This window comes from Trichomycterus rosablanca, chromosome 14 (genome assembly GCF_030014385.1).
Source record: "Trichomycterus rosablanca isolate fTriRos1 chromosome 14, fTriRos1.hap1, whole genome shotgun sequence".
Classification (NCBI taxonomy): domain Eukaryota; kingdom Metazoa; phylum Chordata; class Actinopteri; order Siluriformes; family Trichomycteridae; genus Trichomycterus; species Trichomycterus rosablanca.
The window spans coordinates 24,940,273-24,967,782 of record NC_086001.1 but is presented as its reverse complement, the minus strand read 5'-3'; the positions used below and the strand labels follow the sequence as shown (position 1 = coordinate 24,967,782).

At 37.7% G+C, this 27,510-nt stretch overlaps 1 pseudogene; it reads left to right on the top strand.

The window, feature by feature from the left end:
* The first annotated feature begins 1,340 nt into the window (after window positions 1-1,340).
* LOC134326241 (zinc finger protein 208-like) overlaps window positions 1,341-27,510 on the top strand; it is a 164,594-nt pseudogene continuing 138,424 nt past the window's right edge.

The window sequence follows — 27,510 nt, the reverse complement described above, 5'->3', positions numbered from 1 at the left end:
ACGCGAAACCCGAAACCCATCGGAATCGCTGTCTAAGTAGCGCGTTCGAATAACCTGCCTTATAAGTCATTGATTTATTAGAATCCTCACTACTGAGGCTGCTGCCTATGTAGACAGTAAGACAGCAAGGCAGCTCCCTAGGTTTTCGAACATACCCATAATGTTAGAAATTTATATTATTATTTATAATGTTATAAATGTATTTGATTATTTATAATCAAATACAATAATCAAATGGTACGACCAGGATGGCGGCGCGAGCACATCGCGGGATTCTGCGTCTATACCAGATTTCGCGATTTTGCAGTATTTTCCTGCTCATTTTGTGTCTGTTCATACAGAACAGCTTTACTCTAACATCCTACACCCGACAGGAACTTTTGGATATCGGTCAAAGTTACTCCGACAGTTTTATCACCAGTCTTCGACTCATCCCTGAGATCTCCAAAACACCGGAGGCTACGCACTCTAACCAGCCGGGCGGAAGTGCTCGCAGGCAGCGTTGAGAATGTAAACGAAGGCAAGGAAAGTGCAGAGGGCTAAAAGATAAGCTAAAGCTAACACCGCATCGGCTTTCGTTACCCAGCATTTTCCTCGCTAATGTGCGGTCTTTGGTGAACAAAATGGACGAGATACGACTTCGCATCACCTGCAGTAAAAGACTTATGGACTGTAATGTCATGATTTTCACAGAAACATGGCTAAATGGCGGCGTACCCGACAATGCCATCAAGCTAGCCGGCACAACACACTCCGGGCAGATAAAACAGCAGATGACCTCCGGTAAGACCAGAGGTGGTGGACTGTGCATTTATATCAACAAAGCTTGGTGCACGAACTTTGTCACTGTTGGGAAACACTGCTCGGCTAACATTGAATATCTCATGGTTAAGTGTAGACCTTTCTATCTGCCTAGGGAGTTTACTTCTACTATTATAACCGCAGCCTATATCCCCCCGGGTGCTAATGCCAAGCTTGCTATAAACGAACTTTATTCAGCCATCAGCAAACAACAGACTGCGCACCCAGAGGCTGCATTTATAGTTGCAGGTGATTTTAATCACTCAAACTTAAAGACAGCACTGCCAAAATCCCACCAGCATGTTTCCTGCAATACAAGAGGAAACAAAACTTTGGATCATGTTTATACAAACATTGCTGGAGCTTACACTGCGACACCCCTCCCCCACCTGGGACAGTCAGACCATCTTTCTTTGTTTCTCATTCCTAAGTACTCTCCACTTATCCAACGTGTGAAGCCATCAACATCAACCATCAAGGTGTGGCCAGTGGGGACAGACGCTGTACTTCAGGACAGGTTCCAACACACGGACTGGAGTATGTTTGCTTCACAGGCTACTTGTGGCTCTCACACGGATATCGACACTTACACCTCCTCTGTGCTGGATTATATCAAAACCACCACTGACAGTGTTACCACACAGAAACAGATCACCACGTACCCAAATCAGAAGCCATGGATGAATAAGGAGGTGCGTCTTCTGCTGAAAGCTCGCAACATCGCCTTCAGAACAGGTGACGCACAGGCCTACAGCACATCCAGGGCGAACCTGAGGAGGGGCATCAAAAAGGTCAAGCACTGCTACAAGCTAAAGGTAGAGGAACACTTCAACTCCGACCCCCGACACATGTGGCAGGGCATCCAGGTCATCAGCAACTACAAACCCAGCAACTCCACCCCGATGACTACAGATGTCTTCTTCCTGAACGAGCTAAATGACTTTTATGCTCGCTTTGACTGAGACAACAGGGAGACGGCTACTCAGACCAGACTCTTTGCAGACCTCCAGCCCCGCTTACTCTCCTCCACAGACGTCTACACCGCACTGAGCCAGATCAACGCTCGCAAAGCTGCTGGTCCAGACGGCATTCCCGGGCGAGTGCTGAGAGCATGTGCGGAGCAGCTGACTGGAATTTTTACGGACATCTTCAACCTGTCCCTTGCCCAGTCAACTGTACCAACATGCTTCAAATCCACCTCCATCGTACCAGTGCCGAAACACTCCAGCCCGACGTGCCTGAATGACTATCGCCCTGTAGCACTCACACCCATTGTTATGAAGTGCTTCGAGCGACTGGTCCTGGCACACCTTAAGAACTGCCTCCCACCCACTCTGGACCCACATCAATAGTGTCTCCAATAACCTTGGTCACTTGTCTACATGTGTCAAAACATCTGTGAGAAATCTTGGTGTTATCTTTGACTCTGACCTCCGATTTGATAAACAAATCAACTCTGTGGTAAGGAATAGCTTCTTCCAGCTCAGAAATATTGCGAAGATTAAGCCTTTTCTCTGCTATTCTGACCTGGAAAAAGTTATTCATGCATTCATTTCTGCAAGAATTGACTACTGTAATTCTCTGTATATTGGGATGAATCAGTCTCTGTTGCGGCGCTTACAGGTGGTCCAGAATGCAGCAGCAAGGTTACTGACTAATACCAAGAAAAGAAACCATATTACACCAGTCCTTGCCTCACTACATTGGCTGCCTGTTCAGCACAGGATTCAGTTTAAAGTGCTTTTATTTGTTTTTAAAGCGCTTAATGGTCAAGCCCCGGCTTATCTCAGTGGTATGCTTTCTCCCGCAACCGCACAGCGATCTTTAAGATCAGCCACTCAGAATTTGTTGACTGTTCCTAGGGCTCGTTTGAAGCTAAAAGGTGATCGTGCATTTGCAGTTTATGCTCCGAGGCTATGGAACACTCTACCTCCTACTATTCGACAATCACCTTCGGCCGCTGTTTTTAAATCACTCCTAAAAACATACCTTTATAAGCTGGCATTTGAACAGTGAGGAGCTGTGTTAATTTTAATTGTTTAGTCTATTTTTATCTGTTTTATTTTGTCTCTTACTCTGTATTTTTATTTGGTTCTTACTTTTTTAATATAATGTTGTGTTATGTATGCTTATTCGATGTACAGCACTTTGGTCAACGTAAGTTGTTTTAAGAGTGCTTTATAAATAAAATTTACTTACTTACTTACTTACTTACATCAGTTTGCATACCGCAGCAATAGGTGTACAGAAGATGCAGTCTCCATGGCGCTGCACTCTGTGCTCACACATCTGGACAATAGCAACACATACGCATTAATGCTGTTTGTTGACTTCAGCTCAGCATTTAATACTGTAATCCCTTCTAGGTTAGTCACTAAACTTGGAGATCTGGGTATTAACACCTCCCTCTGTCACTGGGTACCACAGGGCTGTGTGCTGAGCCCATTCCTCTACTCATTTACATTTACATTTTCAGCATTTAGCAGACGCTTTTATCCAAAGCGACTTACACAATGAGCTGAACACAATGAGCAATTGAGGGTTAAGGGTCTTGCTCAGGGACCCAACAGTGGCAACTTGGTGGTGGCGGGGCTTGAACCGGCAACCTTTCGTTTACTAGTCCAGTACCTTAACCACTGAGCTATCACTGGCCCTACTCCCTTTTCACCCACGACTGCAGGCCTGTGCATGGATCCAACTCCATCATTAAGTTTGCTGACGACACCACTGTGATTGGACTCATCAATAACAACGATGAAACAGCCTACAGGGAGGAGGTACAGCACCTGTCCACATGGTGCGAAAACAACAACCTGCTCCTTAACACCAACAAAACTAGAGAGCTCATTGTGGACTTCAGAAGGGAAGGAGGAGGCACGCCCGAACCCATTCACATAGATGGAATAGCTGTTGAACGTGTCTCCAGCTTCAAGTTTTTGGGGACCCACATTTCGGAGGACCTGTCCTGGACCACCAACACCTCCAGCTTGGTCAAAAAGGCTAACCAGCGCCTCTTCTTCCTGAGGACACTCAGGAAACACCATCTGTCTCCGGCCATCCTGGTGAACTTTTACCACTGTGCAATTGAAAGTATCCTGACTAGCTGTAACACAGTCTGGTATTGAAACTGCACTGTTGCGAACCGTAAGGCACTGCAACAAGTGGTGAAAACGGCCCAGCGCATCACAGGGACTCCACTTCCACCCATTGAGGACGTCCAGAGGAAACGCTGTCTGCGTCTAGCTCGCAGCATTCTTAAGGACTCCTCCCATCCTGCACGTGGACTGTTTGCCCTTCTGCCCTCTGGCAGGCGCTTCAGGAGCCTCCGGACAAGGACTACTCGATTAAGGAACAGCTTTTTCCCCAGAGTTGTCTCCATATTGAACACTGTCCCCCGTTAACCCCCCTCACATCTCTCCTCCTGGCTAAATGCACTACAAACATTTTATCCTTTTTCCGCTTAGTTGGTACATACCTCATTTGTAAAATCCCATATATACTGTATACATCTGTTTACCATGTTTTCACATATACATTCCTTAATCGTGTCCATAGCACCTTAATCACCTTAACCTGCATAGCACCTTAATATTAATATGCACCTGTATATTGTTTTTAGCTACATATCTTGTTTATAGTATAGTTTATAGATCTTGTTCATACCACTGCTATTTACCCACTGTAAATAATGTATATCATAAATACTGTATATCCTGCACTTTCTGCTTATTGCACTTCTGGTTAGATGCTAAACTGCATTTCGTTGCCTTGTACTTGTACATGTGTAATGACAAAGTTGAATCTAATCTAATTTGATCTAATGTTATAAATGTTTTATTATTTATGATGTTATAAATGTATTTGATTATTTATAATTTTATAAATGTATTTGATTATTTATAATGTTATAAATGTATTTGATTATTTATAATGTTATAAATGTATTTGATTATTTATAATGTTATAAATGTATTTGATTATTTATAATGTTATAAATGTATTTGATTATTTATAATGTTATAAATGTATTTAATTATTTATAATGTTATAAATGTATTTGATTATTTATAGTGTTATAAATGTATTTGATTACTTATAATGTTATAAATGTATTTGATTATTTATAGTGTTATAAATGTATTTGATTATTTATAATGTTATAAATTTATTTTTATTATTTATAATGTTATGAAGGTATTTTTATTATTTATAATGTTATAAATGTATTTGATTATTTATAATGTTATAAATGTATTTGATTGTCTATAATGTTATGAATGTAATTGATTATTTATGTTATAAATGTATTTGATTATTTATAATGTTATAAATGTATTTGATTATTTATAATGTTATGAATGTATTTGATTATTTATAATGTTATAAATGTAATTGATTATTTATAATGCTATAAATGTAATTGATAATTTATAATGTTATAAATGTATATGATTATTTATAATGTTATAAATGTGTTTTATTATTTATAATGTTATAAATGTATCTGATTATTTATAATGTTATAAATGTATTTGATTATTTATAATGTTGTAAATGTGTTTGTTTATTTATGTTATAAATGTATTTTTATTATTTATAATGTTATAAATGTATTTTTATTATTTATAATGTTATAAATGTATTTGATTATTTTTAATGTTATAAATATATTTGATTATTTATAATGTTATAAATGTATTTGATTATTTATAACGTTATAAATGTATTTATTATTTATAATGTTATGAATGTATTTTTATTATTTATGTTATAAATGTATTTATTATTTATAATCTTATAAATGTATTTATTATTTATAATCTTATAAATGTATTTGATTATTTATAATGTTATACATGTATTTATTATTTATAATGTTATAAATGTATTTTGTTTATTTATAATGTTATTAATGTATTTGAATATTTATGTTATGAATGTATTTGATTATTTATAATGTTATAAATGTATTTGATTATTTATAATGTTATACATGTTTTTGATGATTTATAATGTTATAAATGTTTTTGATTATTTATAATGTTATAACTGTTTTTGATTATTTATAATGTTATAAATGTATTTGATTATTTATAATGTTATAAATGTATTTGATTATTTATAATGTTATAAATGTAATTGATTATTTATAATCTTATAAATGTATTTGATTATTTATAATGTTATAAATGTGTTTGATTATTTATAATGTTATAAATGTATTTGATTATTTATAATGTTATAAATGTATTTGATTATTTATAATGTTATAAATGTATTTGATTATTTTCTGCTTCAGAACTGAACAAGGATTTCTGCTGCTCCTCGTGTCCACGTTCCTCTACAATCCAAAATCAGCTCCACAATCACATCAAGAGCTGCAACCATGTTAAATATGAGACTCTGGTGAAGATTAAGACTGAACATGAGGATCTGACGCCCACCAGAAGCTCCAGTAATCAGCAAACGTCCTCTGGTACTGTCAGCATTAACACCTCTCTCAGTCCCACACAGGAAGAAGGAAACGTCTGCTCACAGTGTGGGAAGAGCTTCAGTACCCGGGGTGCTCTCAAAACCCACCAGCTCATTCACACTGGAGAGAAACCGTATCAGTGCTCCCAGTGTGGGAAGAGCTTTAGGTGTCTGAGCACTTTCAAAAACCACCAGCGCATTCACACTGGAGCGAAACCTTATCAGTGCTCCCAGTGTGGGAAGAGCTTTAGGTGTCTGAGCACTCTCAAAACACACCAGCGCATTCACACTGGAGCGAAACCGTATCAGTGCTCACAGTGTGGATATAGTTTTAATACAAAGACTGAGCTTAAAATACACCAGCGCATTCACAGTGGAGAGAAACCGTATCAGTGCTCACAGTGTGGAAATAGTTTTAATACAAAGAGTGAGCTTAAAATACACCAGCGCATTCACAGTGGAGAGAAACCATATCAGTGTTCACAGTGTGGGACGAGCTTTAGGTGTCTGAGTACTCTCAGAACACACCAGCGCATTCACACTGGAGTTAAGCCATATCCGTGCTCACAGTGTGGGAAGAGTTTTAATCAACAGGGTAATCTCAATGTACACCAGCGCATTCACACTGAAGAGAAACCACATCAGTGCTCTCAATGTGGAAAGAGTGTTAATAGAAAGAGTGAGCTCAAAATACACCAGCGCATTCACAGTGGACTAAAACCGTATCAGTGCTTACAGTGTGGAAAGAGTTTTAATCAACAGAGTGATCTGAAAAAACACCAGTGCATTCACACTGGAGAGAAACCGTATTAGTGCTCACAGTGTGGAAAGGGTTTTAATCAACAGAGTGCTCTCAAAACACACCAGCGCATTCACACTGGAAAGAAGCCGTATCAGTGCTCACAGTGTGGAAAGAGTTTTAATATACAGAGTAATCTCAAAAAACACCAGCGCATTCACATTTTACAGAAATTATGCTCACAGTGTTGGAGCTGCTTTGCTCATTTATCAGCACTTAGACACAAGTGTGACTCATCAGATTGTACCAAACAAGCTAAAATACATAAATATAAAATATAGTGAGTGAGTGTTGGGGAGCAATAAATTAATTATACTGTGTAATTAATAGGTCATTAATTACACATTATAAAACGGATAGTTCCAGTTCTAAAATCTGATTGGCTGAGCTGCGTTCGAAGCTGTTGTAAAATCCCCGATAAACGCACACCTAGGACCACCTCACATCATTCCATATTAATACGCCACTGAATACAATAGTTAATGTTATTTTCGCCCTCATGTTGCCTAGCAACACTGTTAATCGAACTATCTTGCGTCGCGGAAGAACGCTTTATTGTAAGTTTATACACAATAAATACATTTTTGAATTAAACGTTGTTGTATTTATTATATTTTATGTTGACCGCCGTTTTATAAAAGCAATAAGCCACTCGAGACCGTGCATTACTGTTATGATTTTAGCACGGGGAAAGAAGTTTTAGGCACTCCGCTTTGCGTCGTTCCAAAAACGTCATCCCCGTGCTAAAATCACAGTAATGCACGGCCTCTTGTGGCTTATTGCTTTAGTAAACATTAATACGTAAATAGTAATAATAAAGGTATAAATCTTTAGGATAAACTATTACTGGGAAATAATGTGATTATCTATAGTGGAGTGAATGGTGGGTAGAACCAGGAGGTTTAGAGCCTGATGTAAGTGAATGCTATCAGTTAATAGTGGAAGTGAATTGAAAATAAAAGGGATTGGATCGGCTAGCATATATTGGTCTTAGTGCTACTGTGCTTGATTGGTTTTCCTCATACATTTCTAGACGTGTACAATATGTTCACAGTAACTCCTGTTACTAGTGGTGTCCCTCAGGGCTCTGTCTTGGGGCCTCTACTATTTATAATTTACCTGCTTCCCATTGGACATATCTTTAGGAAATACAACATTCAATTCTATTGTTATGTGGACGACACCGAGCTATACCTGTCCACTGTGCTCACGGCTACTCTTCCTCCTCCATCTCTCTCTGATTGTCTAATAGAATTAAGAACATGGATCTCTTACAACTTTCTCAAATTAAATGCTGATAAAACTGAAATTCTTCTTATAGGTACAAAATCTCCTCTCTCTAAATCTAACAAATTCTCAGTGATGATGAAGAACTCAGTCGTCTCTCCTTCCACTCACAATCTTTCATTTCATGCACATATTAGCAATATCACACGATCCGCTTATTTCCATTTACGTAACATAAATCGTCTACGTCCATTCCTTTCTCCTAGAAGTGCTGATGTTCTTGTTCATGCCCTGGTCACATCTCAAATTGATTATTGTAACTCTCTCCTTTTTGGTCTACCTCATATGGGAGCTAGAGCTTTTAGCTACTCTGCCCCACATCTCTGGAACTCTCTCCCTCCTGACATTCACACCATTGATTCAATCCCTAGTTTCAAAACATGCCTTTAAACGTATTTCTTTAAACTCGCCTACCCTTAATCTGTGTAATTAATTATGTACTGATGTTTTGTATTGTAAGGCACCCATAAATAAAATGTATTATTATTATTATTATTATTATTTTTATATGTTGGCACAGATGTTACTTATACTTGTTTTTCACACATTTCATAGTTTGGCTTATACAGAGGTGGAAAGTAACAAATTACATTTAGTCGTGTTACTTAGTCTGTAATTTTACTTTTACTTAAGTATGTTTTGTATTAAGATTTGTAATTCGCTACATTTTAAATAACTTTCATTACTGAGTTAAAAAATAAAATAAAATGAAAAAAAGTCGACATCAAACCTACTTGTACTTGTAATGTTGCAGTCGTAGTCGCAATTTAACTGATACCAGACGCGTTTTGTTCTGTATTTTTATCAGTGGGAGAGAAATGCTGCAGGTTAGACTGAGACAGGGTGATGTGTATGAAACAGAAGGAAACTGCTGCTACCGTGGGAATTAGAAAGTGTTTAGTTATTATTTTAAGTAGTGTTCACTTTTAATCTTGGTGATGCCGTGTGTGCACAGGTTTATCAGCATAACAACCTGTTTATTACTCCGCTGTTTGAGTAGGGCAGTGGGCACAGCGCATATTTTTCTGCCCAAGATTCGAGTCCAGCTTAGGGCGAAACTAAAGCAACTGGGGTGGGCATTGCTCCCCCTGGATTTTCTCACTAACCGCCTAAGCAACATAGCGAGAACCGGGGCTGAATATCAGTGTGTCAGTGTCACTGGATTATTAAGCTCCACTTGGCTACAACTATTAAGATTCTGGAGTGTAGATGTGGGAATTTGTGCACGTCCAGATGTGACAAAAATGCCCAGGTTTTATCCCAAGTTAAGGTCAGGGCTCTGTGACACTGGAGTTCCTTTCCATCAACTTTTCTTCATGTAAAACAGGAAAGGACCTTCCCTAAACTGTTGCGCTTTGTTTAAATCATTGATTTACTACACCTGGGAGAGTCTTGACACAGTACAGTTATGTTCATGGTGTATTTTAGAAAGTGGTGCAACAGCGACATCTAGAGTTTACATGCGGTACCGCTTAGAAATATAAAGAACACTTGCTCTGTTAATAACAGTCCTGCTGAGTCCTAGTGCCGTATAGTTCACCTTAAAATAAATGCCAATCACAACCACCGATAAAATAAAAATATTAGTTTAGCATTATGTGCAAAATGAGAAAACTTTAAAAACACAAGTAAGGGGATAAAAAAGCATGTGAGAAATACATGAGAGAAACAGCATGTCTAAAATATAAAAAAGGTTTGTTCAGAGCATTTCTTTCTTTAGCTAACTTTGCCAGTTCGTTCAGTCTGCTGTTTTGAGTAGAGACTATCGGCCTCCTCTCAAATGACGCCTACTCCCTACTTAGTGCACTACTTAAAATAAACAATGTACTGAACAGTTATGTTAAATATAACTTTTTATTGTTGAGTAAAAACTTCACCACCTTAATTCAATTTAAATAATTTAGCAGGAGAAATAACTCACATCATAGCATGAACAAACTGAGACACACTAAAAGTGTGCAGACCATCAAATGGTTTTTGTGCTGCCGTGCAGCTGGTTGAATGGAGTCAGTGTAGAATTATGTACAGAGATCTACAGAAACTCGATGTACCCGCCGGTTAGCTCAGTTGGTTAGAGCGTGGAGCTAATAACGCCAAGGTCGCAAGTTCGATCCCTGTATGGGTCACGCTCTCTTTAATGATTTCACCTAATGAACGTGTCATGACCTTTATAAATGCTTACAATCAATAAAATAAGGGGCTCAATCCCCTTACAGGCCACTATCACTTTCGTACATAAACTAACAAACAAGTGAGCCTTCTCTAACTAGCAGGTTCTATTAACCTGGGCTTCAAACTGTGTTTTTGACAAGTGTGAGATCTTTTTAATGCCCCGGTGTTTCAAACGGTGTTTTTTGGTTTCAGTAGATGTTAAATGAGGATAGTCACCCAACGTGGGGCTCGAACCCACGACCCTGAAATTAAGAGTCTCATGTTCTACCGACTGAGCTAGCCGGGCTTAAACAGTATGTCAGAACAGACAGCTCATCAGTCAGACCATCGGAGAGATGTAGGTTTAATAGTATTATTTTAAATAAACAAAAATAAATTAAATAAAACAATTTTACTTTCAAAGAATGTGCACAGTGAAATACACTGAAAACCTCAAATGGTCGTCCTAACATGAGTGTGTTTCAGTGCTGTTTAATACAAATAAATAAAATATATAAGCATTGCAGGACGGATCAGCTGCATTCATCTTCCCCTCTATCAGCACTGCCACCACCATGCTTCACAGTAGGTGCAGCATTAGCCGGGTGCCTGGTCTCCACCAGACATAACGTGTTTCTCGTGGTCCAAGAGACCTCTAGGTGCATTTTAGCACCTAGTTCAAATGGTTGATCTTCTGGAAGGTTCTCACGTCTCCACAAGGATACGCCGGAGGTTCCTGCTTACCTCCCGGCCAGGCCAGACTTCTTCCATTTATGGATGTTGGTGGTCTGTACCCTTGCCCAGATCTATGCCTCTGAGGTCTGCAGATGATTCCTTTGACCCCATGGCCACTGTGGACTGTGGGACCTCGTATAAGCAGGTGTCTGCAATCCCCAATCGTATCCAATCAAACCAATTGACCACAGGTGGCCTCCAGTTAAATTGGAGATGCATCTCAATCGGTATCATACCCGTCTTTTGGGTGTCCTATCAAAGTCTGTGCACACAGACGCCTAAAAACGTGCTAATAACACACAGACACACAGACGACGGTACAGTTCACGTCTTTATTGAACAATTTATTTATTTAATAAACAAAGAAGCTGCTGGTAACTGTAAGAAGAATCTCCTCGTCTTCCGGATCGAGATGCTCGTTGACCTGCGTCGAGAAAACAAGCAAGAAATGCAGTTAGACACAATCCAGCCCTGAAAGGTTGAAGATGTTAATTTATAGAGGTCTACCGTTACGCTATCGTGACGTCCTGGAGGTCCGGTGAGGTCCTGTGAGGTCCTGTGAGGTCCTGTGAATAGAGACTTAAACCTTGCATAGATATCAAACCTTCATCATCTCCTACTCACCCAGAAAGACCTCCCAGAGCTCTCGATCCTTCTTATTCCTGGAAAAAAGCTCAAATCTTAAAAGGTTTGATTGTTTTTACCGTTAGCAGAAGCCTTCAGAAACCTGTATGGTTAAAGATCTACACTGTCTGGACCTATTTTTTGGGTTACTCATGGAACCACCCGTCAGTGTTAATTTTGACAGCAAATTTTGATTTAGTTTTAGTCATAGTCTTTTGACTAAAATGTAATTTAGTTTTAGTCATAATTTAGTCATCTGAATTGTTTTAGTTTTAGTCTAGTTTTAGTTTCAGTCGACTAAAATAGGGCTGGGCGATTTTGCCAAATAAAAAAATCTTTATTATTTTAAAATTATAACCGATTGTTGATTATGATTTAGTTTTTTTTTGTTCTTGTATAATGCAATTGAAACAAGACTCAAATTTCTTTTTTTTTTGCATTGTAATTTAAAAGACTGCAGAAGTGCAAAAATAGTAACAGCACCACCTATAATTATCCTTTCAAGGGACTCAAACTTATAACAAAAACAATATCACAATAATTAACAATAATTAAAACAAAATAGAAATCTGAATTATCTATATCCTTTATAAGAATATCTCACAAACAACTCTTATTTTAAATAATGTGCAGCAGAGCCTCCTTACATTAGGAAAAGAACTACAAAAAGTTATTTACAGGTTTCTTAAAAGGAACACGAGCCTGTACTGTACTGTTTCCACCACTGAGTGAGTCTGTATCAGTAGCTACACTGGGGGGGCATCAAGTAATCACTCAGCTCAGCTTTGATTTTGTCCTCTTGTTATTGGGGGTGGATGGAGGGGGCACGGTCTGCTTCTAACTATATGGACTACAATTCCCGTGCTCCCCCGGACTGTCACGTGACTCACATGTCCCGGTCAGCCAATCCTGATCACGCTCACCGTCTCCGGAGTTTTGATTCAGTTCAGCGGTGTTTGATTCAGTGAATCTTAATTAAACTCTTCTGTTTGTGTCTCGTTTTGCCGATCGTGTTTGCACTCCTTATTTCTGAATCTAACCGTTACCGTGTATAATCCTTGTTGTCTTCCGTTTACTGTTTAGTTTATCCGCTGGTTTTGCATTCTACCCGATTTTGTACACTGTTTTCACCCTTTTGATATTAAACTTTCCATGATTTATGTTTCGTGAGCGTCTGGTCAGTTTCTGCCTCATGACATGTTGGTATTTTAATTAAAATATAAAGTATGTAAACAATCACGATTGTCACATTTCTAACATCGGGTGTAAACGTTCATGCGAATTAACCGAATTAATCGTGAAAATCGCCCAGCCCTAGACTAAAATATATATAAAGGGTGTAAAATGTAAATGCTTTTTAATCAGTTCACTTGAATTATTTAAGTAATTATGCACACTTACACAAAATGAAACATTTTTAACCAGTTATGGAATATTATTAATGTTTGAATGTGCAATACACACAAAAACAGATGTAACTTATTTCAAACATCTTTATTTACCTGACCTTGCTTATTGAGCATAAGATTAACAAAATATTAATGAGCAGTAGGCCTGCTCTGCCTGAAAAATTTATGCATTGTTCATAACAAATTGCATATTACATTCTTTATAAAACTGGGTACCGTAAAAGCAGCAGTGCCATTATGTTGCCATTATACTGCCAGCAGTGCCAGAAGTGGTTTTAGATTTGTTGTGTTTTTACCCGAGATCGTCGCCCCAGATGGTTTACACATCGTCTTGTTTTTCACGATGTGAAATGAGGATTGTGTCTATATATCGGCTCTCCACTTTCTCCCTGTTGACATTGTGGAGTTAACCTAGTTCCATGAGTAACGACAGTTCACAGGCTAGTCTGGTCTTCCTGGGTTCAGATCAAATGTGTGCGAGTGTGGTCTTACAGCGGTACTGCAAAAGAAATTAGTACTGATAGGATGGCTACACACGCTAAAGTAGTTATGATTGGATCTCTCCCTAACTCTCCAAAACTAAATCAGTTCTGATTGGATGTCGTCCCTGCCAAACATTTTCGTCTCGTTTTTATTCGTTGATGAAAGTGTCAATTACACAAAATGAGTCTGAGACCAGGATTCATGGTGGGCTGGCTGGAACATGTATGAATTATCTACCCTTGTGTTAAAACTTATTCCACATGCTTATAGTTGTAGCAACTAGTGAAAATGCTTCTATCCTGCATTTCTGCAAAGTAAAAAGTGTTTATATTCTTCATGATTCAGCTTTTACTGATTTATAATGAAGAACAGCGTATTAGATCCAGAAAAAATGCATTTCCTCTAGTAATACTGTTTAAAGCTTACAACAGACATGTTTATATTTGTTTTAAAGCTACGGTCAGTCAGTAGCCAGTTTTTTAAATGACTGAAAAATTTGCCATTGACCTCTTTGGGTACAAAACAAAAATGTTCCAATTTTTCTGGTAAATAAGGTTAGTAGTTCTACAACACTAGCTTTAGTTACAACAGTGTTTAGGTGTAATAAGTAAAATGGAGATGGTTTTTTTAATCTGCATCCTTTATTTTTTTTTTATTTAGCAACATACAGAGATGTATAACAAGAAAAAGTTCTGAATGATACTAAAGTAAAGTGGCAAAAGGGAACATGAAAAGTTTTAAACTGATCAGTTTTGGTCTACTGTAATTAAACCCATTCAAATAACTTAGCCCACAAACAATCCAATCATTAGAGGAGCTCAAGTCCCACAAAAGGAATACTTTCACCCAAATCACTTCTAAACTAATCAGATTGTTGAGATACATATAAGCAATCTGTAAGTAATGAACTATAGCCAGAGAGATAGTTAAACAATCTCATCCCTGTCTGTTCACTTATGAAATACCTTGTACATTTAGTATACCAATTGGAAAGTGTGCAGCTACACTCGCTTTAGTATTATTTAGAACATCTCTTACAATGTTTAATTGCTAAATAGAACTAAAAATGAAAATTAATCAGCATCGTGGATTTAGCTGGAATGGAATCATCTGCTGAGAGGTCGTCTGATTGTCTGGCTCACTCCTCTAAAGAAGTCCTGGACCTGTTTCATTCTTTTCCTTCTTGGTTTTGTGCCTTTGTATCATAGAAAGGAGAAACAAGTCAGTCACAATGTTTAAAACGCACGCATAAAAGGTTTTTGTGGTTAATTAGCAAACATTTAACCCAACATATAAACTAATGCTAAATGTTTTTTCTCTGTTCTGAATGGTGTTGAAATCGATTTTTCTGTTATTTACATTGAATTGGGAATTCATCAACAGGATCTGCAGATATTTCTGTTGAACTCAGGACCTCTGTGGTGGTGCTGCAAGAAGCATCCTCTACTGAAATCACACAGAAACATGTTTTAAAATGCTGTTCAAACAATGATACACGGGATTAAAAATGCTTTTCAAAACAATGATACAAAATATACCGTCACCACAGTGAACACATAGTGAGAAAGAAAAACTTTACCTTGTTTTGATGGGACAAGATTGTCCATGATTGTAATTAAAATAAAAGGATGCAGCAATGAAACGAGCTCTCTCTGAGGGGAGCCTATGGGTGACCCTTTTACCTCAAACCCCTTAGCCAGCAGTTGCGTCACTGTTTTGTCCAATACAGTGTGCAGAAGGATTTTGTAGAAGAGCGATAGCTCCTCTGGACTTGAAGAATTTGTGGCCTTGAGCAAATTTAGAAATAAATCTAATACAAAATCTGTGCAGCCACATGGTGTAGGAAAACAGTCGTCTTGAGAAATTCTGCATTCCAGTAGGTGTTTTACATTCTGGAGCAGTGGTGTAACTTTATCCTGCAGGTGCTGGCAGAGCACTCCAGCAAGAGATTCAGTCATTGTTTTAACTGATGGTTCCTGACTGACTTTATCTTGCTGTGTGCTGCTGCCACTACTGAACAGGACCTGCCTCACATGATCCCTCAGGTCCATACTGTCCACAATGGTGTCTGTGTTATTAGGTGGCAAGTTTTCCCCTCGTAGCTCTGTTTTAAGCTGCTGATCTTTAGTGGGACTGGTTCCACAGGGTCCAGACTCATTATGGTCCCTGGTCTGGTTTGAACTAGTGGATGTACAAGGAAATTGATTGTTTACAAACTCTATCAGTGGAGGATACAGGTTGTCCTTAAGTTCCTCCACTAATATACTTTGGACCCTTTCAACTAAATCCAGCAGATTTTCCACATTCAAAGCCTGTAAAAGAAGGAAGATTTATATTTAAAAAAGATTACAGTATTCATACAAGATTTTCTCATTTAACACCCAGTTTCACATAAAATCAGCTCTTATCATTATGTAATTACATTGCTGGAACTGGATCGTCTACTGAAAAGTCGTCTGACCCTCTGCCACACTCCTCTGAAGAAGTCCCGGACTTTCTTCATCCGTGTTCTTCTCGGATTTGTGTCTTTGTATCATAGAAAGAAGAAACACAAAGAGAGTTGTGATGGTTAAAAGCTCATACAAAATCGATGTGGTAAATAAGCAAAACCTCACACAAAGGTTTATTTTTAATCCAATAATTGTAGCAAATGGTTCTGTTCTGAAAGGTGTTCAAAAGGGATTTTCTGTTATTTACCAGCTGTGGTTGTCTGTCCATTGACAGAGTCTTCACACTGTCCTGTTGAACCCAGGACCTCTGTGGTGTCTTCATTCTGTTCAGAGGACTGTATTGTGTTGCAAGAAGCGTCCTCTACTAAAATAATATATATATATATATATATAAATGTTTTAAAATGTGTTTTCAAAACAATGATGCAAAAATATACCATCACCATAGTGAACACAGTAATAAAGAAAATAATTGACCTTGTTTTGAAGGGATGAGATCTTCCATGATGGTCGTTAGAAGAACAGGACGAAGCAATGAAACGAGCTCACACTGAGGGGAGCCCATGGGTGATTCCTCTACCTCAAATCCTTCAGTCAACAATCGTGTCACTGTTTTGTCCACAACAGTGTGTAGAAGAATCTTGTAGTAGAGCGAGAGCTCTTTTGGATTTGAGGACTTTTTGGCCTTGAGCAGATTCAGAAAAAAATCTAATAGCGAATAGTCGCAGCCACATGGTGTAGAGAGACAGTCAGCCTGAGAGCTTCTGCATTCCAGTAGTTGTTTTACATTCTGGAGCAGAAGAGTGATTTTGTCCTGGAGGTGCTGGCAGAGCGCTCCAGCAAGAGATTCAGTCATAGGGTGTGTTCGAAAACCTAGGGAGCTGCCTTGTTATCTTACTGTCTACATAGGCAGCTGACTTAGTAGAGAGGATTCTAATAAATCAGTGACTTATAAGGACTTATACGCACTACTTTTCGCGTTTAGCATTTAGCATCTCGCCATTAAAACCAATAAACTGAGGTAGCACAGCACGCTAACATCTCCCTTCATGTACCGATAACGGTTAAATTTCCTGACAAGCCCGAACTTGCAAATAAAAACACTCGGTACAAGTTTATACAAGTTAAAAATCAGTAATATTTTATTTGCGTTTGAAAATAACTCCATTAGTTTCTCCGCCCCGTCAGCCATGAATGCTGGGATTGCCTTGGTCACTAAGGCAGCGTTCGATGCTCACTCGTTCTTGAGCCAAAATAACATTGAAATAATAAGATGCCTCAGAAGTGTGGATTTTAAGGCATCTAGGATTTCGAACAGCCTCCTTCTCGGGAGCGCGCACAGGATGACGTAAAATACTGCCTATGTAGACAGCACACTAGCTTTTCGAACACACCCATAGTGTCTATCGATGGTTCCTGACTGACTTTATCTTGCTGCGTGCTGCTGGCACTACTGAACAGGACCTGCCTCACACGATCTCTCAGGTCCATACTCTCCACAAAGTCTTCTTCTATTAGTTCTAGAAGTTCTGCTCTTGGTTCCCTTTCATGGGCCTTTCTGATGGTTTCAATGTTCCCCTCAGTGCATTCTTCCATCTCTGTTTCAAGCTGCTGTTCTAACATGGTACTGTGTCCAGAAGGTCCAGGGTCGTTTTGGTTCCTGGTCTGGTATAAATTGATGGATTTTGCAGGACATCGATTGTATACAAACTCCTTCAGTGGAGGAAGCAGGTTGTCTTTAAGTTCATCCACTAGAATTGTTTGGATCCCTGCGATCAAATCCTGCAGATTGTCCACAGTCACCTGTAAAAGATTACACGATCCATACAAGATGGCACATTGCTAGGTAGTTACTAGGATGATGGCAAGTGGTGGTTGTTAATCTGTTATTAGACGGTCGTATTGGACACTTACACTCTCTTCCTGTTCGTCCCGGCAGTCAGAGCGGGAGAGAAAGCTTTTAAAGCATTTTGGTTTCTTCATGGTGCTGATGAAGACTTCTATTAATGACAGAAAAAACATTATGGTGTTAATTTACAGACAGACATCACTCATCCAACCTGACAAAACTTCCTAACCAGTTTATCATTTATTGAATGATAGATAATAATTAGTGATTAGTGAAATCAAAGCCAGGACCTTCTTGCTTTGAGGCTACCCACAGAGCCACCGCGCCACCAATAATAATAATAATAACAACCCACTTATTTACCTGGCACATTTAACTGATCTATCTCTACATTATGGCCACTATTACAACATTATTTGATATTCTTTTAATCAATCTCTGTGTAGATGTTTTGCTAGAGAATGTACTTTATAATAGATCGTTCAGTATAAACTACATTTGATGTGACTTACAGCTCTTTCGTGTCCGTTCCTCGACGTGCTCAACACTGAACTGAAGCAGAAACACATCAGATGAGCTTTAATGTGCCTGATGCTCCGCTTCGTCCTACTGTGACGTCACAACCTTCCTCTCAGGAGCTCCACGCTGAAGCGGCGGCCGCTGGCAGCAGTTCAGTCCTGCGATGCACCGGCGCCCTGTTCCGTTCAGGGTATCACTGCCCTGCATGCGCCGAGGGTTTCCTGGTGGTCAGGATGATAATATCGTAATAATATGACGAGTTTATATCGGTGATAATATCGTAAATGTGTCCGAAACACGTCTGAATCACATTATTCAATGAATACATTCTGTTAATATCGTAAATGTGTCCGAAACACGTCTGAATCACATTATTCAATGAATACATTCTGTTTACTGTAAAGGAATGCAGCCAGGAAAAAGTCCCACACCATTAAACCACAACACCATCGATCTAACCTGCTGGCACAAGGCATGTTGGGTCTATTGATCCCTCCTGCTCATGCCAAAGAACCAATCTAGTACAGATAGGAGGGTTTCATTTACCATATATACACAGTAAAACACAATGAACTGACTTTTAAAGTGAAGTTCAACATGTTATACAGACATCATCGCCATCTAGTGGTGCTAGAGATATATTACAGCTTGTTGCTTGTGTACAGATTTGTGACTTTATTATTATTACTATTATTTTATTCTTATAATGTATTTAAATTAGAGAGTGTTTATGGCTCTTTTGTCCCAAGTGTTTTTGTAACGTGTTGTAGACCTGCACTGGCGACTGTTTTTGGTATACAGGAAAGAAAAGTCCGAATGCAGTTGAAAAAGTGTTATTTGGCAACCCAGCACTGTATAAATATTGGACAGAACACATGATGGGTTATTTTAACTTGTTGGGTTGTGCAGTTTTACCATTGTGCTGAGTTCTTTTTTACCATGGTTTAACTATGTAACTTTACTGCAGCTTGTATTTAAATGAAATGTTTACATTGCTGTCTTCAGGATTTCCTCTTTAGTGATATTTAATGTTATTAGCTGTTCTGATCTAAAAGATGCTGCTGCCTTTGACCTTTAAAACTAAGAAGTGATTTGTGAGATAATTAAAATAAGTGAAATGTTTATTTTGTACTTTGGTTTTATATTATTTGTACAAACATTTGTTTTATGCAACTTTAAACCTGTAATAAAAGATGAACATTTAAATGTGTCTTTATTTGCTTTAACTAAACTAAAGTTTTTAACAGGGACAAAAATGACAGTTTGTGTAGCAGGTCTGGACATGTAAGTAACATGTTTTTATAAAGCTATAAAACTACTTCCACTGACCAAAGTACACAGATCTCACACTTGTCAGAAGCCCAGGTTAATAAGACCTGCTAGTTAGAGAAGGATCACTTGTTTGTTAGATTAAGTCTAAAACTGGGTGTGGCCCTTACGGGGATCGAACACACAACCTTGGCGTTTGATTTTTAAAATTACATTTTATTACAATGTGCAAGTATACAAATTATTTATTTTTTTTAATAATTTTTGTACAGGAAACTAATATAACAGTAACATTAAAAAGTAAAGTGCAAATCATTATCGATTAAAGTGCATAATGCTTTTCTACAACACCATGTTTATACATTATTTAATATCATGCATCAGTTTATATAAATGACAATGTATCAATATTTTACACTTAACCAGAGCATAAAATACGCACGGTTTACTAAACCGAGGGTACGGATTTTGCTGTTCATATATTTTTTTTCCTTAGTGACCCCTAAGGGGCTCCGTAGATTTGATAATAAATTTAGTTGCTTATTATTTTAGACCTCTAAAATTGGCCTATAACAATTCCATTGGTTTTTTAATGGAATTTTAAAATGTGCATAATGTTACCATGTTATGTCCTTATGTTGTCAAAATATAAACAAAAGTATTTATAACGAGTAGATAAGAAAGTGGTTTTTAAAAATACAGAGATTTTATTTAAATGTGTGTTTTAATAACAGAGAAGGACTGAATTTCCAGTTTTTTGGATCTACATATAGGTTGTAACTTTTCTTTCTGGTACATTTTTGTGCATCAGAACTCTGTAGGTTTTGTATATTAAACTGTAAAGTGATGATTTACCATCTTCAGCACTTCACAACTGTATTACTGTATTGTCTGACCCTGGTTTATAGTTCTCTGCGAGACTTTGGACTTAAAAATACTACAAAAAACAAAAACACCATTGATTGGACACGATTGGGGATCGCAGACACCTGCTTATACGAGGTCCCACAGTCCACAGTGGCCATGAGGTCAGAGGAATCGTCTGCAGACCTCGGAGGAATAGATCTGGGCAAGGGTACGGACCACCGGCGTATCCTTGTGGAGACGTGAGAACCTTCCAGAAGATCGACCATCCCGGCAGCACGACCAAAAGTCACCTAGAGGACTCTCTGGAGGAGACCAGGCATCTGCCACCCCTACGGCCAATCTGAGCCATCGAGGAAGACGGGCCAAAATGCACCTCGAGGTCTCTCAGACCAGAAGAAACGAGTCACGTCTGGAGGAGACCAGGCACCCGGCTAATGCCACATCTACTGTGAAGCATGGTGGTGGCAGTCCTGATAGAGGGGAAGATGAATGCAGCTGATCCGTCCTGCAGTGCTTATATATTTTATACCCCACAGCCAATTACCCCTCAACCCTAATTACCCCAAATAGTCTTACTGCATGAAGACCACGATGTTATGAACCCTAATGCTGGCCATGGTGCAGAAAGCACTGAAACACACACACACACACACACACTCACACTCTCTCTCTCTCTCACACACACACACACACATTTACACAGACACAGTTACAGAGACACACAATCTCATACACATGCTTATACTCTTACACACATTCACACTCACACATACACATTAACAGACACACACACACACACACTTAAATACACACACACACACACACACACACACACACACACACACACACACACACACACACACAATTCAAAGAGCTTTACTAGCATGCCTGTGTGTTTGTTTGCTGTTAGATTGTGTGTTGCTGGTGTTTGGATCAGAAGTGAAACTGTCAGATTTAACAAATTAAATGTAAAATGTACATGAAAGTGTAACATTAAACTGTTTGAGTGAGTTTAGAATCTGTAAGGCAGTGATACATTTATGAAGATTTTCTTTTTCAATTTATTAACCACCATTTGTTCAGTGCTGTGAAAAAGTATGTACCCCCTTTCCTCATTTTTCTTTTCTTAAACATTTATCATCTAAATGGATTCAGATATTAAAACTAAATTAAATAAAAGACAAACTGAATATTTAAAAACATAAAAAAGAAAATTTGTGTACATTAGAAAATGGTAAATGTGATCATTTTCACCTTAAACTTCTTTCTTCCCAAGTCTTTTGTAAGAAAAATCTTATTATGAAAATGATGATTTTTCTTTTGAACCACAGGTTGGTCATTTCAGCAGTAGCGAGCGCTTATGAGCAGTAATAACTGAGAGACGTTTGGTGTTTTCAGGCTGTTTAGTACATTAAGCCACGTGAGGTGTTTTAGACTCTCCTAGAGAAGCTGATTCTCACCTGATTCCTGCTGAGCTGTAAAACACAAGTTTAAAAGTAAAACCAGCACATGGTAAGTAATAATACAGCAGAACTTAGATACGTGTGGATGGTTTCAGAGGGGATTTGATTATTTCACAGAAATAGTTATTTGTATTGTGGTACGTTCATTCAGCCTTCATCAGTTTATCTCTGCTCATTCAGCCTACAGCAGTGTAGACAATGTAATGTTTATTTTCTCCAGAAGAAATCTTTCACTTTATACCTTACAAAAGTTTGTTTGAGAACAACCCAGGCTTTCATCCAATGACTGTTTCTTGATTCTTTTAGCAAGACCACCGCTACAGGGTCTGTATTATTACATTATGAATTGAGTTACAATAATATTTGAGTTACAATTCTATTGTTTTCATTTTTATTTGTACTTTTATTTAAGGTTCATAATTTTCTTTCTCTGTTTTATTCTCCTTAATTTCTTTAATCCATTTAAAAGATTTTGTTGTTTTATTTTTTATATTGTTTTTTAATTTCCATTTTTTATTTTACTTAAAGTCAGTACATGCTTGTGTGGGTAACAATCCGGGTGTAAATTCATATAAAATGTCTTTTAGCTGTTGATTTTTGCTCCTTTATATTCTAATCTTATGGCTGGGTTCAGAAATAGGGGTTGGTTCAGGATCTGGTTCCTTTCTTTTAAAGTAAAAACAGTAAAATCCATAAAATCTTTAATGATCTTTTTTACCCACCTCAGTTTTACCTTTTATTCTTGAACAGAAATCATTTTGCATAGTAAAAATAACATTTTACAGAAATAACAGCTGAAGTACAATTTCAGGTGCTGAAACTTTAATGTACAACTGAATACAACTGAACAGTAGCAAATATTTAAGAATGCAGTATGTAGTGTGGGACTGTAATGACAGTAGTAGTAACACAATATTCCCAGCAAAACAACAATAATAAATCAGATAGAATCTAAAGCAACTGAGTTATTGACAACATATAAACACCTCAGAAAACAGTCTAAAATGTTTAGCTAATATCAATTTAATCTTATGTTCATAACACACATCACATCTTCACAAGTGAAATCATCTTAAATCTAGTCCATATAGGTCATATCATTTTATGATTGTTTTAACTAGTTTTAAGTAATTTTACCTAATGAAAGTGTCTGGTTCCTATGAAAGATAATCGTGTTTGATTCAAGCATTGTTACTTGGTTAATGCATTTTTTTAAAGGAATAAAACTTTCTCTAGATAAAATGACCTAATACAAGTACAACACGTCTAATCAGAAGTTAACCTAATACAACTTATGTCAAAAGTTTTGAATTTCACAACAACAGGATTTATTTGAGACAAACTGTAGAACTTTGTCTTAATTTAACTCAAAATAAACAAATGCTGGATGGATCAGGGACACAAAACAGGGTGGGTAGTAAAGGCAAAGGGCTTTCTGTATACAAAAACAGCACCTCAAGTCATTTTCTTCCCTTCCTTTATAAAGCCTTTGACTTGGACCTGATTCGACATTTGTTGATAACAGCCTTCTTCAGTTTGGCTTTCTTCACTGGTTCCCATCCATGCAGTTTACCCCAGATCATGGTATAAGCTGGAGTAGAATATAAAATGAACGTATGTACAGCGATTGGCTTTATAAATGAGTACTAAGAGTCTACAACACATCTATCCACAGCACTGCTATACTGGTTATACTGACCACAATGTAATGACCGCTACCCACACTGTGTACATCTAAGGTTGCTTCAGTATGAAATGTGAAGCTAAAAGATACTTAATTAGTATTCCGTTCACTTTGGATTTATCCAGCCTCTTCTTCTCCTCTGGAACTTTGCCATGCTTTCCAAATGCAACAGAGTTGATGCACTCCTCATGTCCTCATGTCCTTTTTTGTCTCCTGTTGAATTGCTGCCTGTCTGGTCCACTGTTTGGGCATAACTCATGTTGGCCAGGTCTAGCCTTTGGGATTGGAAGTCCACTCTCGAGTCCTTTGTGTTCTCAACTCTGTCTAAGACGTCCCTGGCTGCCTGCAACTGCTCAATATCTAGAAAAAAGCAAACATAGATAGATAATTGGGATTATATTTTATTCTCAATCTGTCTTCTAGCAAACAACTAAATAGAAATGTGAAACACATACAGTACTGTGCAAACGTTTTAGCCACCTGAGAAAATGAGTTTAAAAGCTATAAAAATGAAACTATTTAAAAGTAAGAGTTTATTTGCTCAGAAAAAAACTAATGTTAGAATAAAAACCACCAACATTAATACAGTAAGTAGTGCTTTTCTGTATGTGAATGTATAGTTTAATATTATTTGTGGTTATCATCCAGTACCTAGTTTGGTTAATCAACACTTCATTATTTTAAATTAAGTGTGCTGGTGATTTAACAAATTCATGCAATCAAGGAGAACATCTGGAAACAAACTTTGTTCTTCACACCAGCTCACAATACATCTACTTTTTACTGTATTTATGATTATTTGTACTTATTCTAATTTATAACTTCATATATAATCTTAGGAGTCTAAGACTGTTGTGTAGTACTGTATCTCCTGTTCAAAACTGTCAACATATCAGTAAAAAAACTTGTGGTCATGATGTGATACTCTGTGTTTGCCTTCAATATTCAGCAAATAATTAAATATATGGGAGCCAAGTTCCTCAAAAAAAATCATGTTAAGATTTTACAGTTACTGATAATAGACAGCATCTTTCATCCTCCTCCTTTCCTCCATCATTGCCTGCACTTCCTGCTTGCAATCATCACATGGTTCCCATGGTCTGTCTTCATCTGATTCAGGTGTGGCTGTAAGCTGTAGGTGCTTGAATAAAAAGGACAGACGGACACTTTATTATGCTAACAGCTAGAAAGTGACATTTAAAGGACGGACACATTTCTAATCTTGGCTTCTGGACTGACACGTTTGTTAAAAACTTTTTGGTGACATGAGATTAGAGCCTCTGGTTTAGGTAAAGTTTACTTTAGTGCTGGTGAAGTCTGGTTTCCTTGAATGTTGTTGGGATATGTGTACATTTTAAAGGGTAGATAATTTTTTATAGGAGCTGTATACATACATTCTCACTTATACAAAACTACAGCTGCATGAACAAAGTAATTCCAAACTTGTTTATCTGCATTTCTGCATCAATTATTCATAAAATGTGCTCTCTTGTGTTATTCAAGTCATAAAGTAAGTAAAGAAAAAAACACACCAATAAAAATATATCATTACAGTCCAGCCTGGAACATGAATCTCCTAGTTTTATTAAGGGTCAGGTGATGGAGCACTGCAGTAACATCATCAGGTCCTGGAGAAGGAAAGCAACTTAAAACATGATGATTCCTTTACTACGCTTAAAAGTTTAAAAGACATTTTATTGGTTGTTTGTAAGGACTTTGTTTCATCTTTTGTCTCATATACCACTACAGAGAAGGTCAAAGTGCTTTCAGAACAAAAGGGACAGATGACAGACGAGGTTGTTGACCTGTAGATAGTAGGGACACAAAATAATATACTGACAGTTAAATTACCATCATAAACAATCAAGGCACAATAAAAACGTGTTAGAATTCTTTTGCAGAATTCATTTACAGTCACCCACTCTAGATTGTTGTGGTGGCTCAATGGCGTTTTAGGGCTGTTTTGCTTTTCCTGCCAGGTATCAAGGTGCTTAAGTCCAAATCTGGTTGCTTCTGCCAGTAGGTTAGACTTGTTCATTGATGAGGCTTTCTATAAAACAATTACCCAAACCATATACCCATATCGATCATTAGTGTAAAATTCATATTTTAAAAAGAACAGCTTAGTCTTCAGATTGGAAACATGTTTGAAGAAAAGTAATGTGATCTACTACTACTACTACTACTACTTGCAGGGTAGGAGAACACCTCAAACAGGATGTTAGTCGATCACATGGCAGCATACAGTCTCATACAATCAACAAAATGTCTAAGGGTGAAAAACAAACTTAAGGATCGAACCAAGGTCCCCAGAAGCATGCAGCACTAACACTACATTTTCTTTTTTTACAATATGGATACAAATACAGGCTGATCAATCTCGGATGTCAGTAAAGACGCAGACAAGTGAGCAACAATGCTTAGGTGTATGGCATACACCAAGAGAACGAAACAGGACTGAATGCTTAATCATTAGAGTAAGAAGGTTGTGATTAGGTTTATACTTTTGTTCTGTTAACACCACAGCTTAATAATAAGGAAAAGTGTCCACATACTTTTGGTCATATAGTGTAAGATGAACACACATGACAGGGTTGAAAACATCAAAGTAAACACTAACTGTGGCTGTGGAAATTATACACCAATAAGGCATAACATTATGACCACCCTCCTAATATTGTGTTTGCCCCCCTTTTGCTGCCAAAACAGCCCTGACCCGTCGAGGCATGTACTCCACTAGACTCCTGAAGGTGTGCTGTGGTATCTGGCACCAAGATGTTAGCAGAAGATCCTTTAAATCCTGTAAGTTGTGAGGTGGGGCCTCCATGGATCGGACTTGTTTGTCCAGCATGTCCCACAGATGCTCGCTTGGATTGGGGAATTTGGAGGAATTTGAAGTCAACACCTAAAAAACTTGTTGTTGTGCTCCTTAAACCATTCCTGAAGCATGTTTGCTTTGTGGCAGGGCACATTATATTGTGTATATACTTTTGAGTGTCACTACATCCTTAATTTTGATACTGTTGGCATGTCTTGATTGAACCCTCATCCTCACATTCTGTAAGGTGCTGGGTGGATGTACACAGTGGGGGGTAAAGGGTTTTGTACTATTGTACAAAGGTTGGGGTTACTGTGTTTTATGATCATGGTTTTTGTTTGTTTCCTCTTTCTTATAGCATCAACAGTTCAACTTAATATATAAATACTGAAGCAATGAGGAGTTCCAGTGGTTACTAGGAGATCCACTCAATCTTTACTACACACGGTTATTAAGACTGAACAACATTTTGCAAAATGTGACTGCTGTTTTAAAGCGTAAAACCATAAACAGCACCGTCTATAAATAAATGAATCTTGTGCTTCCACTTGAGATTTTTGTTTATGTGAACAATGTCTGAAATTTGACGATCTTGATTAGTTTGTAATATGCGTTAAAATGATGAATGAACCTAAACACTTGCTTTTTAAACCTTTAATTAATTATTTATATATTTATTTCAGTTTCAATACAACACGAGGTCAGCAAGAAAAAATAAATAATAGTAAGAGAGGCTCTTCTGTCCAAAGTGTTTTTGTAATGTGTTTCAGGCAGCAGTGATGACTTTTCTTGCACATACCCAGAGTCTTTTTCTTCATCAAATCAATACA